General features: G+C 41.2%; 1 protein-coding gene across 1 annotated transcript in view; it reads left to right on the plus strand.

The window, feature by feature from the left end:
* Positions 1–259: 259 nt before the first annotated feature.
* The window catches only part of CCR3 (C-C motif chemokine receptor 3), a 33,174-nt gene continuing 18,640 nt past the window's right edge, over positions 260–14,793 (plus strand). Inside the window, exon 1 of the mRNA XM_020916139.2 lies at positions 260–341. The gene's annotated coding sequence lies outside the window, so the exon portion shown is untranslated. The remainder of the gene's footprint in view (positions 342–14,793) is intronic.

Raw genomic sequence — 14,793 nt, forward strand, 5'->3', positions numbered from 1 at the left:
GCAGACAGGGCTAGATATTAAGGATGCATTAATGATCCCCAAACCGGCCACACAGGGAGTTCAATTTTTATTCAGTATAACTCTGGTTTTTGTTTGGCAGAGAAGAACAGGGAAATGAGTTTCCAAATCCCTTATCATGTCCACTGTCAAGGCAGAGAAAATGCAGACACTGCTTGTCTCTTGATAACCCTTCTGCAGCCCTGCGGAAGTATTAAAATAGGGCAGCTCTATTGGCCCTTTTTTGACACTGCTACTTAAGCTGTGACTCACACTCTTGGGCCTCTGCTGTTGTGGACCCTGACTTCTTGGTCTTCACCCAGAAACTCTGGAGAGGAGGCAAGGTAGGTTCTACTCCATCAAGGTCAGTGTAGTCATAGGAATGTAGTGGTTTCCTCTCCTACTCCCTGCAGCTCAGTGTTCTGTGAAAGCACCACAGGGCCAACCCGGGCTTGTAAATGAGGCCAAGCAAATGAGACCTGCGTTCCTTCTTACTCAGGGCAGATCTAGTTTTGCAATTTTATGGAAGATACCAGTTTAAAAGTTTCAGTGTTGATAAAAGGTTTGAGAACCACCAGGCTGCTTTGGGACAGCACAGTTCAGTGGTTGAGATTATAGTTCTGGAGCTTGAAAACATGGGTTTAACTTCAAGTTCAACCACTCCTGGATTATGTGTGCCTCATGGAGCAAGTAAATCCACCCTCTGAACCTTATACCTATTCTGGGTCCAGAATAGTAATCAGTGGTGGTTATTAACCCTGCTGTCTGGTTCTATTAGTAGGTAGAGAGCTAGAGGGGAATCAAGCTAAGATTCAGGAGGAGAAGGGGAAACAGCTCATGGTTTGTGAAAGACTTGGGGCCTGACTCCCCTGACAGGTCTGAAATAGAGAAGGGTTTACTTGTGTTCTCTCTTCTAATGACAAACTATCCTTTCATAATGTAAAAACAGGTCTAGAGAAGTTGTGACTTATACCACGGTTAAATTAGAAATGTATATTCTATATTCTGTTTCTGTATGTATGTAGCTTTTTAAGGTTCTTCTGGAAGTCTCAAACTTTTTCTTATTCAAAGAAACAAAGCAGCTATATATGAGGACCTGATATGAGCTTAGGGAAAAGCTGCAGTCTGGAATAAAGTACAAGAAAGCATTAGAACTAGGAGGGGGTAGAATTGAGGCTGACCAAATATAAAACTAACATTTAATAGATATTATATGTGTGTGTTGTGCTCAGTCGTGTCCAACTCTTTTCGATCCCCTGGACTGTAGCCCACTAGGCTCCTCTGTCCATGGAATTTTTCAGGCAAGAATACTAGAATAGGTTGCCATTTCCTGCTCCAGGAGATCTTCCTGACCTAGGGATCAAACCTGCATCTCTCCCTGCACTGGCAGGCAGATTCTTTACCACTGTGCCATCTGGGAAGTCCATATTATATATAATAGAATGATTAAAAATGAAAATCAATATGAAATTTTTAACCCATTACATCAATAATAATGATATAATAGTACAGACTTTATAAAAAAATTTTTTTTCATAGTAATTCTCAGAGCAATGGAAGCTAGGTCAATACAAAGTTAACCTAAAAATAAAATGAAAACAATGTCGCCCCCACCCCCCCCTTCTTTGCTATTCTGCGCTGTCACAATGAAACATCTCAAGCATCAGCTCTGTTTGGCCACATCACACTTACACTGCAATACACAGAGAAGAGACTCTGGCTGGACAACAGGGTACAAAAGCCAATGGCATGTGCTCTAAAGGATGTTTCCAGAAGCCTTTAATTACAAGACCTGGCATTTCGCCACTCAAGCCTCTTCATGAGAAGAGTTCACTAAGTTCAACATATGCTAAGAACATAATATTAGATTCAGTCTGTTCCTAACGGAAGGGGAGAAAAAAGATGAGAGCAAATGTACCCTATTCAGAACCTCAATCAGAGGAGTGACAGAACGTGAATTGTTCAGTCTACAAGGAGGGTACCATGCCTCTGTGAAGTCCAAGGTCATTTCAACTCCATACCAGGAGAAACTGCTGTGAGTGCATTAAAAAACTGACAGTGATCTGCGTCAAAAGAAAGTCTCCTTACTGGTCAGATTCCCTGCCTGTTAAGGGGCTTTCCTATCTGTCCTTCAGTCTGAACCTAACAATCCAGACAAATGAAAGAAGAATGCTCCTGCCAGCTGCTGCCCTCTCTTAGGATGTTTACTTGATGCTTTCTCTTCCCCTCCTCTCAGAACAAAGGTTGTTGGTATTTAGGGTCAAAATTAAGCCACGTAATGTTCTGACAGAACCCTCCGATGGCAGGAAACTCTGTTAGCATTTTGACAGGGTGAGTCACTTGTCCACGGAGGCCCAATGCAGTGACCGTGGTGCCACCAATATTATGCTCGAAAACTGGAGGGAAATCCAGGGCTTTTTTAAAAAGGACTTGTAAAAAATCCTGTTTTTCCCAAGAGGTACAAACTGAAAAAAAACCAAGTTGGAACTTTTTTGCCTATAAACTTGAGAATGATTAAAAAACTTAAAGAAACAGAATGGCAATATTCTGAAGTGCTGACAGTGTGAAAAAAACAGACACTTTGGTGAACTCCTGTTAGGAATAAAGTTACACATTAAATGCAACTGTTTGGCAGAGAAATCTGGCAATAATGTATCAAAAGCTTTCAGAGGGCTTAAAGTTTTAGTAGCAAGTCTAGTGAAACAATGAGATGTGCACAGCACTTTGTTAATAAGGATGTGTATCACAGCCTTATTAATGATGCAGGAATATTTTACATGATCTACGTGTCTAATAATAATGGATCACCTGAAAAAATCGGTAAATATATGCACATGATACAATGCTTATCAGCCACTAAAAGTGGTATTGTAAGTCATTCTTCTAAAAATAGTTTATTTTTTTTTCTTCCAGTTTTATCAAGATATAATTGACATTCAGCACTGTATAAGCTTAGGGTGTACCACAGAATGATTTGACTTACATACATCATGAAGTAAGTTTAGTGAATACTCATCATTTCAAATAGATATAAGATTAAAGAAATAGAAAAAAAAATTTTTATTGTGATAAGAACTCAGGATTTACTCTCTTAATACCTCTCATATATAACAGCAGTGTCAATTATATTCAAAATGTTTTACATGGTTAGTATTTTTTTATTTTGTAACTGGAAGTCTGTACCTTTTCACCACCTTCATCCAGTTCCATCTTCCCTCTCTCCCCATCTCCCAACTCCCACCTCTGGTAACCACAAAACTGACCTCTTTTTCAATGAGTTTGAAATTAATCTTTTTGGTATGTGTGCAACTTGGGGTTTTCTGAGGCAGGAAATCTTAAACTTTAGGTAATAATGGCATTTTCCCAGTAACTGTCCCAGAGGGAACTTCTAGGGATATCCATTTGTTCGAATTTTATGTTGATAAATTAAAATGACCACACACTGTAATACAGAAACAAAATCCAAAACGAACCTGCCCTGTGAACCTCTGGGCTCACATGTTTCAGTGCCATAAAGTTTCAGAGTCAAGTCAGTTAAAAAAGTCACAGAGCCAGGACTCAAAATCACGTATTTAAATAAGAAAATGAGACCCTGGTGGCTCAGTAGCAAACCTGCAACACAGGAGACATGAGTTTGATCCCTGGGTCGGGAAGATCCCTGGAGAAGGAAATGGCAACCCACTCTAGTATTCTTACCTGGGAAATCCCATGGACAGAGGAGGCTGGCGGGCCGCCAGGTCCCAAAGAGTTGGACATGACTTAGTGACTAAACAACAACAGTAGTTACAAGTAAACATTGTTTTAGGACACAGAGCCCACTTGCTAAATCTGTAAATATTTTATTCAAGGGTGAGGCATGTAACACTTTCTACTATAAAGATTCTAGTTTGGTCTGAGTTATTGTGAAAATAGAGTCATAATGTACTTTCACAAAATTATTTGTTAGGCACTTGCTGCTGTTGTTCAACCACTAAAACGTATCCAACACTGTGACCTCATAGTCTACAGTATACCAGGCTCCCCTGTCCTTCACTATTTCCCAGAGTTTGCTCAAATTCACGTCCACTGAGTCAGTGATGCTATCCAACCATCTCATCCTCTGTCACTTCCTTCTCTTGCCCTCAGTCTTTCCCAGCATCAGGGTCTTTTCCAATGAGTTGGCTCTTCGCATAGGTGGCCAAAGTATTGGAGTTTCAGCTTTAGCATCAGTCCTTCTAATGAATATTCAGGGTTGATTTTCTTTAGGACCGACTGGTTGATCTCCTTGCAGTCCAAGGGAGTCTCAAGAGTCTTCTCCAACACCACAGTTCAATAGGTGTTTGTTATCTGTTTTCTATTTTGGGAACCACTGAGAATAAAACCAACACCCACGTGTACACAGTGTTCTAAAGTCAAAATACATAAGGGTGAGAGGAAAACATGGAATGAGGCTGAGTTTATGGCCACTGAGTGCCTCATGAAGATGTACTTCTTGGCTTGGCAATATCCTTTGGCAGCAAGGTATTCTCTCCTGCTCAAGGTCTCTGCCCTCAGCATCCCATGGGTGTGGTATTATCTTAATCCCAACACATGCTATGATCTGGCTTAAAGAGCAGAGTTTAAGAGAAGTCAGTGAAATCTGTTTTGGGATATATGGAGAAATTATGGCCTTGAGCCCTGCTCTGCTTCTGACAAGGTCTGTACCATAAGAAATGCCTTTCAAAGAATTTTATTGAAACTGCAGGCCCAGCCAACTTCTTCTCTAACTAGGTTCATGTAAACAAATGCCTCACTTTTTCCACATCAAAGCAAGGAGCCTCCACCTCATACATAACAAGGATATGATAATAATAATAATAATAATGATAGTAATAAATAAGTTATTCATTGATCATCAATTGCATAAATATGTTCTAGGGGTCTTATACAGGCTATCCAATTTATTGCTCATAAAATCCTCTCATAAGATTAAGAAAAAAAAGGCTGTTCACGCCAATATCAAAAAAGCTTCAGACTACTGATCTAGAGCACACTAATTTTAATTTATTTTAAACTCCTCTTTCCGCCAGTAAATAGCTAATGACACAGGGTAAATCATCTATTTTTCTGAGCCTCACTTTTCTCATGAATGAACATTAATCCAGCGATGCACATAAAGCATTGAGCACATAAGGTAAATGCAACACCATGACTGTTTAACCCTGTGGTAGGCTCAGGTTACCCAACTCCACTTCAGTGACCTTAAGTCAGCAGCTTAAACTTGGCCACAAGGAGAGTCTTTACACCAGGGAAATTGGAAACCAGCAAACATGTCAATGCCTTTTTTGTTTCTTTCTTCCTAGTGGGTTGTTAGAACACTTACCAGCACATTACTCCTACCTACACACCATGAATGTACAGGAAAGATATTTGCATCTCTTTCATCTTAAATCTGCAAGGGCAAAGGGATGTGATAACAGAGTTTGCATCTGAGTCCACAAATCTTTGGTTTGGGCAGAAACCAAATGCCTGCCCTTTGTACAGCTAGCTGGCGCTCAATTTCCTATTTGCAGGGGAATTCCCTTACACTTGGGATGTACCAGCTCATGAGGCCACTGCTAGATCAGTCCTCTTTCTGGAGGGAGGCAGGGGTCTTGCCCCACTGCCATCTTTGGGTGGGCTCTGCTTCATGCCACACAAACAGAAGTTCAAACCACGGGTTTGTGCCTGTGGGGTGAGGCATCGTGTACTCAGTTCATACTTCCCTTTTCTGAACTTTCTAGTCTCGTTACTATCTTCCTTTTCCCTCTGTGGGTTTTCTTGAGGGGAGTAAGCTGTGGTTGGTGGTATTTTGTTCTGTTTTCTGGCTTTCATTGTTTTTTTAATTGAAGCATAGTTGATTTACAGTGTTGTTAGTTTCTGGTGTACAGAAAAGTGATTCAGTCTTTCTGTTTTTAATCTTTAAAAAAGATATACTTCTCTTTTGGCTGTGGTGGGTCTTTGTTGCTGCAGATTTGCTTTCTCAAGATGCAGCGAGCAGGGGCTACTCTTCATTGCAGCGTGTGGGCTTCTCACTGCGGTGGCTTCTCTTGCTGTGGAGCACGGGCTCTAGGCACACGGGCTTCAGTAAGTTGCAGCTCGCAGGCCCTAGAATCAGTACGGGCTCAGCTGCTCCGAGGCATGTGGAATCTTCCCGGAGTAGGGATCAAACTGGTGTCCCGTGCATCGCAAGGTGGATTCTAAACCACTGGGTCGCCATGGAAGGAAACACTGGCAGATTTAAGCACCAATGTCTGAATTGGTGCCAATGTCTGAATTCCTGTTTCAGAACGATGAGATGAGAGGAAGGACGAATGCATGCCATTACCAGTCCATGGCAGCCCAGCAGCCACGGTTCCATGGTATGGCATTGCTAGGGCACTCCTGGATGGCAAGGTAGAAGTGGGGTTTCACAGGACAAATGGACATCCAGCCAAATTGGGCACATGAGGGATCAAGCACTATATTTGGGGAAGTTACAGGAAGGGGGGAGGGGTGATAGACCACCTGGCTGTGTTACTTTCTCTTATCTAATCTGCTTCCCTCTCACTTCTGCCTTGCTATCCAAAGTCACCAGTCAGGCTAACCTTGGCCTCCCTTGAAGGGATGGCCTCTTCTATTGGGCCCTGCTTCAGAGACCCGGTGCCCTAGGACCTGGGCTTTAATCTCTGACACTGTGAGTGGCTGGGCCCACTGTCCCCTTCCCTTTGTTCAAGCAACAGGAAATGGCAGTGTCTCACAGCAAGCAAGAAGTGCCCCAGTATGTCAACCTGCTTTGAATCATGGCTCTATCAGATGCTATGTCTTTTCTTTGCCTGAGCCTCCATTTTCCCACCTGTAAAACAGAAGCAATATGATACCCTTCTCAGAATTGTGGCAAGAATTAAATGTGATTTACTACATGCCTGGTACTTAGTAGGTATCTGGCTGATGGGCGTTATGTAGCTATTAATTTCTGCAACCTAAGCTTCACTCAAACCAGCGAACATACACTGAGTATCTCCTACGTGCAAAAAGTTGTCCAAGAAACCCGTTATCCCCACCCCCATGCTGAAAAGGGGAAGGAGAGACTATCTTAAGGAAGTCCTCTAAAAACTTCCCGTCCAGGGCCAGCTTGAATTAGCACTTATGGTCTTTCATGCCCAGTTCTAAAACTCTTTGATCCTGAAGAGTTATGTTATGTACTATCTAACATGCATTATTTTACTAAATCACATAACCTGTATTACGCCTTTTCTTCCCAACTCGATTGTAAGCTTCTCAACAGCTGGAGCCGTGTCCAGTCCTCCTTTGTGTGTTTCCCACAATGGCCAGCATCGAGCTGCATGCATAAGAGGCAGCTGATATGGAGACACGTTGATTAAGTTTGATGCCTTGATGTGTGTGTGACCACAGGTGAGAGTATAGCTTGACATCTTTTATTCAGAGTATGATATTATCATGTATCTGCTTGAATAAACTTATTTCCTCACTTCATTTTACCTCAGGGAACAAGAAATCTTCCTGCTTCTGAGAAGTGAGAGATGCAGGGATCAAAGACAGAGAGATTTTGTTTATGGCTAGCCAAGAATCTGGGCAGGGGCAAGCAGTGTGCTGGTATGAATCTGAGACACTGACAGAAGCACTGCAGAAGTGGTTGGTGACTGCAGCAGGGTTTGGAGACTTAAGCCTAGAGATATTTGCAAACAGAATCACTATCTGGAGTGATCAGGGTGTACCAGAAGACTGGGAGAAAAAGGCACAAGTGCCTATAGCCAGAAACAGATCAGAGATACTTCTCTTAGATAAAGGGCTCATATACAGAACAGATTACAAACTCCTAAAAGTCAATATGAAAATGACAAACAACCTAATTATTTTTAGACCAGCAAAAGATTTGATCAGCCACTGCACAGACGATAACCAAATAACCAACATATATGTGAAAAGATAATCAATATCATTAATCATTTGAGAAATGCAAATTAAAACCATAATGATATAGCAGCTGATACCCATCAGAAGAGCTAAAATGAAAAAGAAAACGAGAAAAATCTCTAATAGACAATACCAACTATTGACAAGAATGGAGATGAACTTGAACTCTCACATACTGCTGGCAAAAGCATAATAAGTTGGTACAACCACTTAGAAAACCGTTTAGTAGCATGTAAAGCTAAACAATGCCTTCTCTATGACCCCAAAATTCTACCTCAAAGTATATACTGCAGAGAAAGAAATGTATATGAACTCCAAAGACACACACACAAGACTGTAGCTACTAATTTTATTCATAACCGTCTCAAACTGCAAACCCCCAATTTTTATCAACAATAAAACAGGTAAACTGGGGTGCTATGTGCTGTGTGCTCGGTCACTTCGTCATATCCTACTCTTTGTGACCCCAGGGACTGTAGCCGACCAGGCTCCTCCGTCCATGGGATTCTCCAGGCAAGAGTACTGCAGTGGGTTGCCGTGCCCTCCTCCCGGGGAACTTCCTGACCCAGGGATCGAACTTGAGTCACCAGGGAAGCCCCAAACTATGGTATCCTCACACAATAAAATGCTATGCGACAATATAAAAGAACAATCTACCACGACTACATACGGTACAGCCGAAACTAAACGATAGTAATAGGAACAAAACAGCGGTTACCTCTGTGGATACAGACTAGGAAGAGACACCAAGGAATGGTCTGGGGCTCTGGCACTGTCCAGCCATGGTGGTCACACAGCTGTGGATACATGCAAAACTTGGATTAGTATACTTTAGGCATTTTATTATATGCGTGCCACATTTCAATTTTAAAATCTTCAAAAATGTTTATTTTGAGATATCTGCCCAGGAATCTGACTGCTAGATTGCATTGTAAACTTGTGTTTTGCTTGCACGCTAAGTTGCTTCAGTCATGTCTGACTCTGTGTGACCCTATGGACTGTAGCCCGCCAGGCTCCTCTGTCCATGGGATTCTCCAGGCAAGAATACTGGAGTGGGTTGCCACTTCCTTCTCCAGAGGATCTCCCCAACCCAGGGATCAAATCCAAGTCTCTTAGGTTTTCTGCGTTGGCAGATGGGTTCTTTACTGCTAGCACCATTAGTTTTATAGGAAACTGCCATATTCTTTTTCAGAGTATCTGTATTATTTTATATGCCCAACATCAATGTAGGAGTGATCCAGTTTCCTCCTTATCTTCCCCAGCATTTGCTGTTGTCACTACTTTTTATTTGTCACTCCGATAAGTGTGATGGCAGTTTTAATCTGCATTTTCCTAATGGCTTATGATACTCAACATGTCTTCATGTGCTTAGCTGCCATATGCATGTCCTCTTCGGTGAGGTATCTGTTTGTGCCTTTGCCCATTTTTTTCTTTCTTTCTAACCATCTGTAGATTTCTTTATTCACTTGAGGTAAGTCCTTTTAAAATTTCTACCTTGTTGGGAAAAAAAAAATCTTTATTTTCTAATCAGATTGGTTTTTTGCTTTTTAACTTTGAGAATGCTTTATATTTTAGATATGAATATTTTATTGGATATATTGTTTACAGATTTTTTTTTGAGGTTCTGGCTTGTGTTTTCATCTGCTTTTTAAAAGTTGTTCAGAGAGAGAAGCTTTTAATTTTTATGAAGCCAAATTTATCAACTATTCTTTTTATGGATACGGCTCTTGGCATCAACTCTAACAACTTTTCTCCAAATTCTAGATTACAAAGATTTATCCTTTGCTATCTTTCAAAGTTTCATAGTTTTACATTTTACAATGAAGTCTGTGATAAATTGAGTCAATTTTTGTATGTCCTTTTAAGTTTTTTATCGAAGTATAGTTGATATTTATTTTTTTAAAAATTTTATTGAAGTATAGATTATGTGAAGTTTGGATTAAGGTTTATTTAATTTTTCTGTCTATGGATATCTAATTGCTCCAGCATTATTTACGAAAAAAGCTACTGTTCTTCTGTTTAAAGGCGCTGTGCCTTTGTCAGAAAGCAGTTGGATATATTTGTGAGTTTGGTTCTATAATTTTCTATTGTGTTCCATTATTCTATGTGTATATCCCTCTGCCTAAACCATAGGTCTTTTTTTTTTTCTAATTTCATTCTGTAGTTTTCATTGCAAATCTTGTCTATGTTTTGTTAGATTTATACCTAGGTATAGTCTAAAAGATTTTGGAAGCAATTATAAATGGTATTTTAATTTTGGTTTCTAAGTATTCACTGATACATAAAAATGTGATTGGTTTCTGTTTGTTGATTTTTTCCTGCAACTGAGCTGAACTTGTTAGTTTCAACAGTTCTGGGGAGAATCCCTTGGGATTTTCTATGTAAACAACAATGTCATCCTCAAATAAGGGCAGTTTATTTCCTCCTTTTCAATCTATATGCCTTATATTTTGTTTCTGGTCTCATTGTGCTAGCTAGGACTTATGGTTGGAGAGGAGTGACTGAACGAACGTTTTTGCTTTGTTCATGATCTTGGAGGAGAGCATTCATCTTTCATTATTAAGCATGATGCTATCTCTAGGCTCCTCCTTGTAGATGCTGTTTATTAAGTTATCAGTTCACTGAGAGGTGTTTATCACCACCAGTGGGTGAAATACTTTGTCAGATGTCTTGTCTCTGTTATTAACCAACAAATTGGTCTGTTTCTTTTAAATTGTTGCACGTATAAGCATAAAGTTGTTCATGTGCTGTGTGGGTGCTCAGTTGGTCAGTCATGTCCAATTCTGTGCGACCCTCTGGACTGTAGCCCGCCTGGCTCCTCTGTCCATGGGATTTCCCAGGCAAGAATGCTGGAGTGAGTTGCCATTTCCTTCTCCAGGGGATCTTCCTGACCCAGGGATTGAATCCATGTCTCCTGCATTGCAGGCAAATTCTTTACCACTGAGCCAACTGGGAAGCCCCAAAGTTGTTCTCAGTATTCTCTTACTGTCCCTTTTAATGGCTGAAGAATCTGTATTCATTCTTGACATTCTTTCATTCTCGACATTGTTGATTTGTGTCACCTCTCTCTCTCAGATCTTGCTAAAGGTTTATCACTCATTTTCAAAGACTTTTTGAAGAATCAGCTTTTTGTTTCAGTGCTTTAATCTCTTTTCTGTTTTAAATTTTATTACTTTGTGCTCTTATCTTAGTCGTTCCTTCTTTCTGCTTAATTTGGGCTTATTTTGCCCTTTCTCTAGTTTCTAGAGGAAGAAACTTAGATTATTGACTTGATTCCGATCTTCTTTTCTAACGTAAGCATTCAGTGTGGCAATATGTTCCTCAGAATGGCTTTAGCTGCACCTCACATATCTTGATGTTGTATTTTTGTTTTCACTTAGTTCAAAGTCATTTTTATTTCCTTTGAGACTTCCTTTCTGATCTGTGGATTATATAGACGTGTGATTTAAATTTTTCACATGTTTAGAAATGTTTGTCACCTTTCTGTTTTTTAACTTTTAATTGACTGCATTTTGATCTGAGAATATACTCTATATAATTCAAATTTTAAAAACTTTTTGAGGCTCTAGATATTGTCTATCTTGGTGAATGTTCCATAAGCACTTGAAAATATTTACTAGCTGTCAAGGCATTGTAATCTACATTAATTCCCTTCCTGGTCAAAATACCTACAGAAGCCTTTTTCATGACCAAACCCTAACTTATATAGGAAGGTTACATCCCACACTACACAAAAACCCACCTTCGAATCCTGCTGAACTTTCTTGTTTTCCTAGATCCTTCCTCATCTACTGCCCCTTTGCTCGGCATCTGTCTTTGTCCCTCCTGGCCCCACACAGCCCCTTCCCTGGTGCCAGCCTCATCTTTCTTCCTAGACCTCATGTGACACCCACTCTGCATTCCACCCCATCTCTTCTTACCTAGAGAATTTTTTTTTCTCTCAAACTAAAAAAAATAGTGTCTCTCCCCTGAACCCCTGCCATCATCACATTAAGAATTTTCTTGATCCAGGCTTCTTAGAACACAGAGAGGGTGGTAAACGCAAAGAGCTTTCTCAACTCTCCTAGGGCTGAATGTGACCCCACCCTTGTATCTGCGATGCAGGTGCCTGCTTGGCCATCTGCCCTGAGGTCTAAGTTGTGGGAAGTTTATTTACTGCTCCTTCTAGAATCTCTGAATAACTATAGATTCTTGATGCCCTGGATTAGGTTAAAATCTGCTGCTGATAATTCATAGCTCTCACTGAAGTGGGAAAATGCTATAATTGATTTGTTCTGCTTTATGCTAACTGCGGAAACGTAGGCATCAAGAAAGATCTGGGCACAAATTTATCCTCTGCCATTTGGTAGCTATTTGGCAACCACAGCTTTATAATCTCCTACTGCTTTAATCTTCATAAGGAAATTGCATACCTGTAGAACTGTGAGGATAAATGTCATAAAGCACCTGGCACCAAATTCCTCAAAAGATGATAGTCACTCTTATTGTTTGTCACTTCATAGTTATGTTGTTGCTGTTAATGATTAAAATGGCATTAAGTGTCAGTATGTCTTTTATCTTCCTCTTTTGAGCTTGTTCTTTTCTGGTCAGATAGTTATTAATTAACACATGCATACACATAAGTATTATTAATTTCTGGACACACAGACAGACTACATTCGAGCTGCTGACACATTCATGGGTGGCCACATGACTGAGTCCTAGCTGATGGAATGTGGACAGAAATGGTGTGGATGATTTCTTCACCAGTTCATAAAATCCTTCCAAAAGCATTCCTTCATACTCTTCTCCTTCCTCTCGGGTGATGCAGCTGTATACATTTGGGTCTTGAATGCCAACTTCAGTGATAGTAGACACTGTATGTAGATGCGTAGGTGCCTGAACTAATGATTAAAGGCAGACTGCCACCAATAAATAATCCTGATTGCTGTACATGATCAAGAAATACACTTCTAGATGTTCAAGCTCATTGTACATTTTGGAGTTTTGTGTCAGCTAGCATTTTCTAAGCTAAAATATAAATTGGTAACTTTAAGTAGTGCAATACAAAAATCAAAAATATATAGCACTGGCTTAAAGTTTAGGCAGCAGGCTGCAAAGAAACTGATCTTAAGAAGTGGAAAGATGTGATTGCCTGGAGGGAGGGATGGATTTCAAAGGGGCATAAGGAATCTCTTGGAGGTGATGGAAACACTCATATCTTGACTATTGATGGATGTTATAATCCAAATGTATATGACTGTCAAAATTCATCAAACTGTAGACATTAAATGGATACACTTTATTGTCCAAAAGTTACATCTTAATAAGCTGTTGAAAAATAAAGGAACTTCCATCTATGTTAAATGCACTATCTTATGAGGGCCCAGACCCTGAGGGGAGGATTCATGTGTGAGTGATTTATTCAGTGGGTGCTCTCAGAAGACACCATAAAGAGAGTGAGGGAACAGGACAAGAAGGGAGGAAGCAAGCAGCAGGATGTGGTCTCAGGCAAAGATCCCCTGGGGTCTCCGCCTGGTCCTGAGCAGACCCTGGGACAGGAACCTCACAGTGTGTCCTGCCTAGAACAAGGCAATGAGGGGGGTTCCTCCTGGCTCCATGCAGGAGAGTGGGGCTGGGGGAGTCGGGGGCACGATGGTTCCTGAGCCTTAGGATAGCCCTCCACAGTCAATCACAGGTGCAGAAGATGGAAGCAAAAGGGCACAGAGGCTGAGGAAGGAGAGCCAGAAATGGGAAAGGGACTCAAGGGGACCCAGCAGAGCTCTGCCAACTTATGTCATATTCTCCTAGAAGGAGAACTTGTTCCTTATTATAATGAAGTATAATATGCCTGCTTTCTTCAGGTTTTTCTTAATGTTGAATTAAAGCAAAGGTGTTCTGACATAAAAATCACCTGTTGAATCTTGGGCATGGACCACTGGAGGGAACTGAAGGGCCAGCACCAACCAACCCACTGCCCACCCCTTGGGCCTCATCCACAGACTCCTGGAGAAATAGCGGACATGGTGGTCAGAGGAGAGGGAAGGAAGCATACAGAGATGGGTTCCAGAATAAGCCCCACCATTTTCTAGTTGTGTTATCCTGAGCTATTGCTTAACCCACTTGTCTCAGTTCCTCCTCTGAGAAATGGTTAAGAAAAAAAACAAACTCATTTACCTTACAGGGTCACCGGGAGGCTTAAAAGAGATGAAGTACGTAAAGCCCTTAGCAGCTCCCTGGTGTGACATGTGACACAAGTGTGCAGGAAGTGTTGCTTACATTATTGAACGGTTTCTCTCACATAACTTGCCCACTCCCAGCGCAGCCCCCACCCTGCCACTCTTGGTCACTGTCTGGGTTCACCGATGCCGCCTGGAGCTCAGGACTGATACGCCTTTCCTCCAGCCCCTCACTAGCTCTCTTATCTTTCCCAGAGTAGATGCTCTGGCACATCTGAAAATTTGTTGAGGATTTGCACAGCTCAAAACAGAGGCTTGACACGTTTAGAAAGTACCCAGATTAATCTTGGGGGTGAGAAACGGAATATTTCCTGCCATATCAATAAACAAAGGATGTCACAGTCATCAGCAATTGCAGCCCTGCAACCCCCGAACATGAGCCAGTGAGGCCTGAGGAAACTCAGGAAGAAAAGAATACCTGCCAACTAGCAGCCATCAGACTGCAGCCACTCCTGACGGTGAGCCCTGAGCGAACAGCATGCGAGCCCAGACTCCTGCACTTGCCCATACGTAGAAAAGCACTAAAGTCCTTAACTTGGAGATATCTGGGTTTTTTTTTAATTAACAATCATCTTTTGATGTACCAACTATCTGCCCTTTGTTGCAAAACTTCTATATAACCTGGCTCCCCCACCTCACCTCCTTGGAGCAGTTCTCTCAGGGT

This window comes from Odocoileus virginianus, unplaced genomic scaffold, assembly GCF_023699985.2.
Source record: "Odocoileus virginianus isolate 20LAN1187 ecotype Illinois unplaced genomic scaffold, Ovbor_1.2 Unplaced_Contig_2, whole genome shotgun sequence".
Lineage (NCBI taxonomy): Eukaryota > Metazoa > Chordata > Mammalia > Artiodactyla > Cervidae > Odocoileus > Odocoileus virginianus.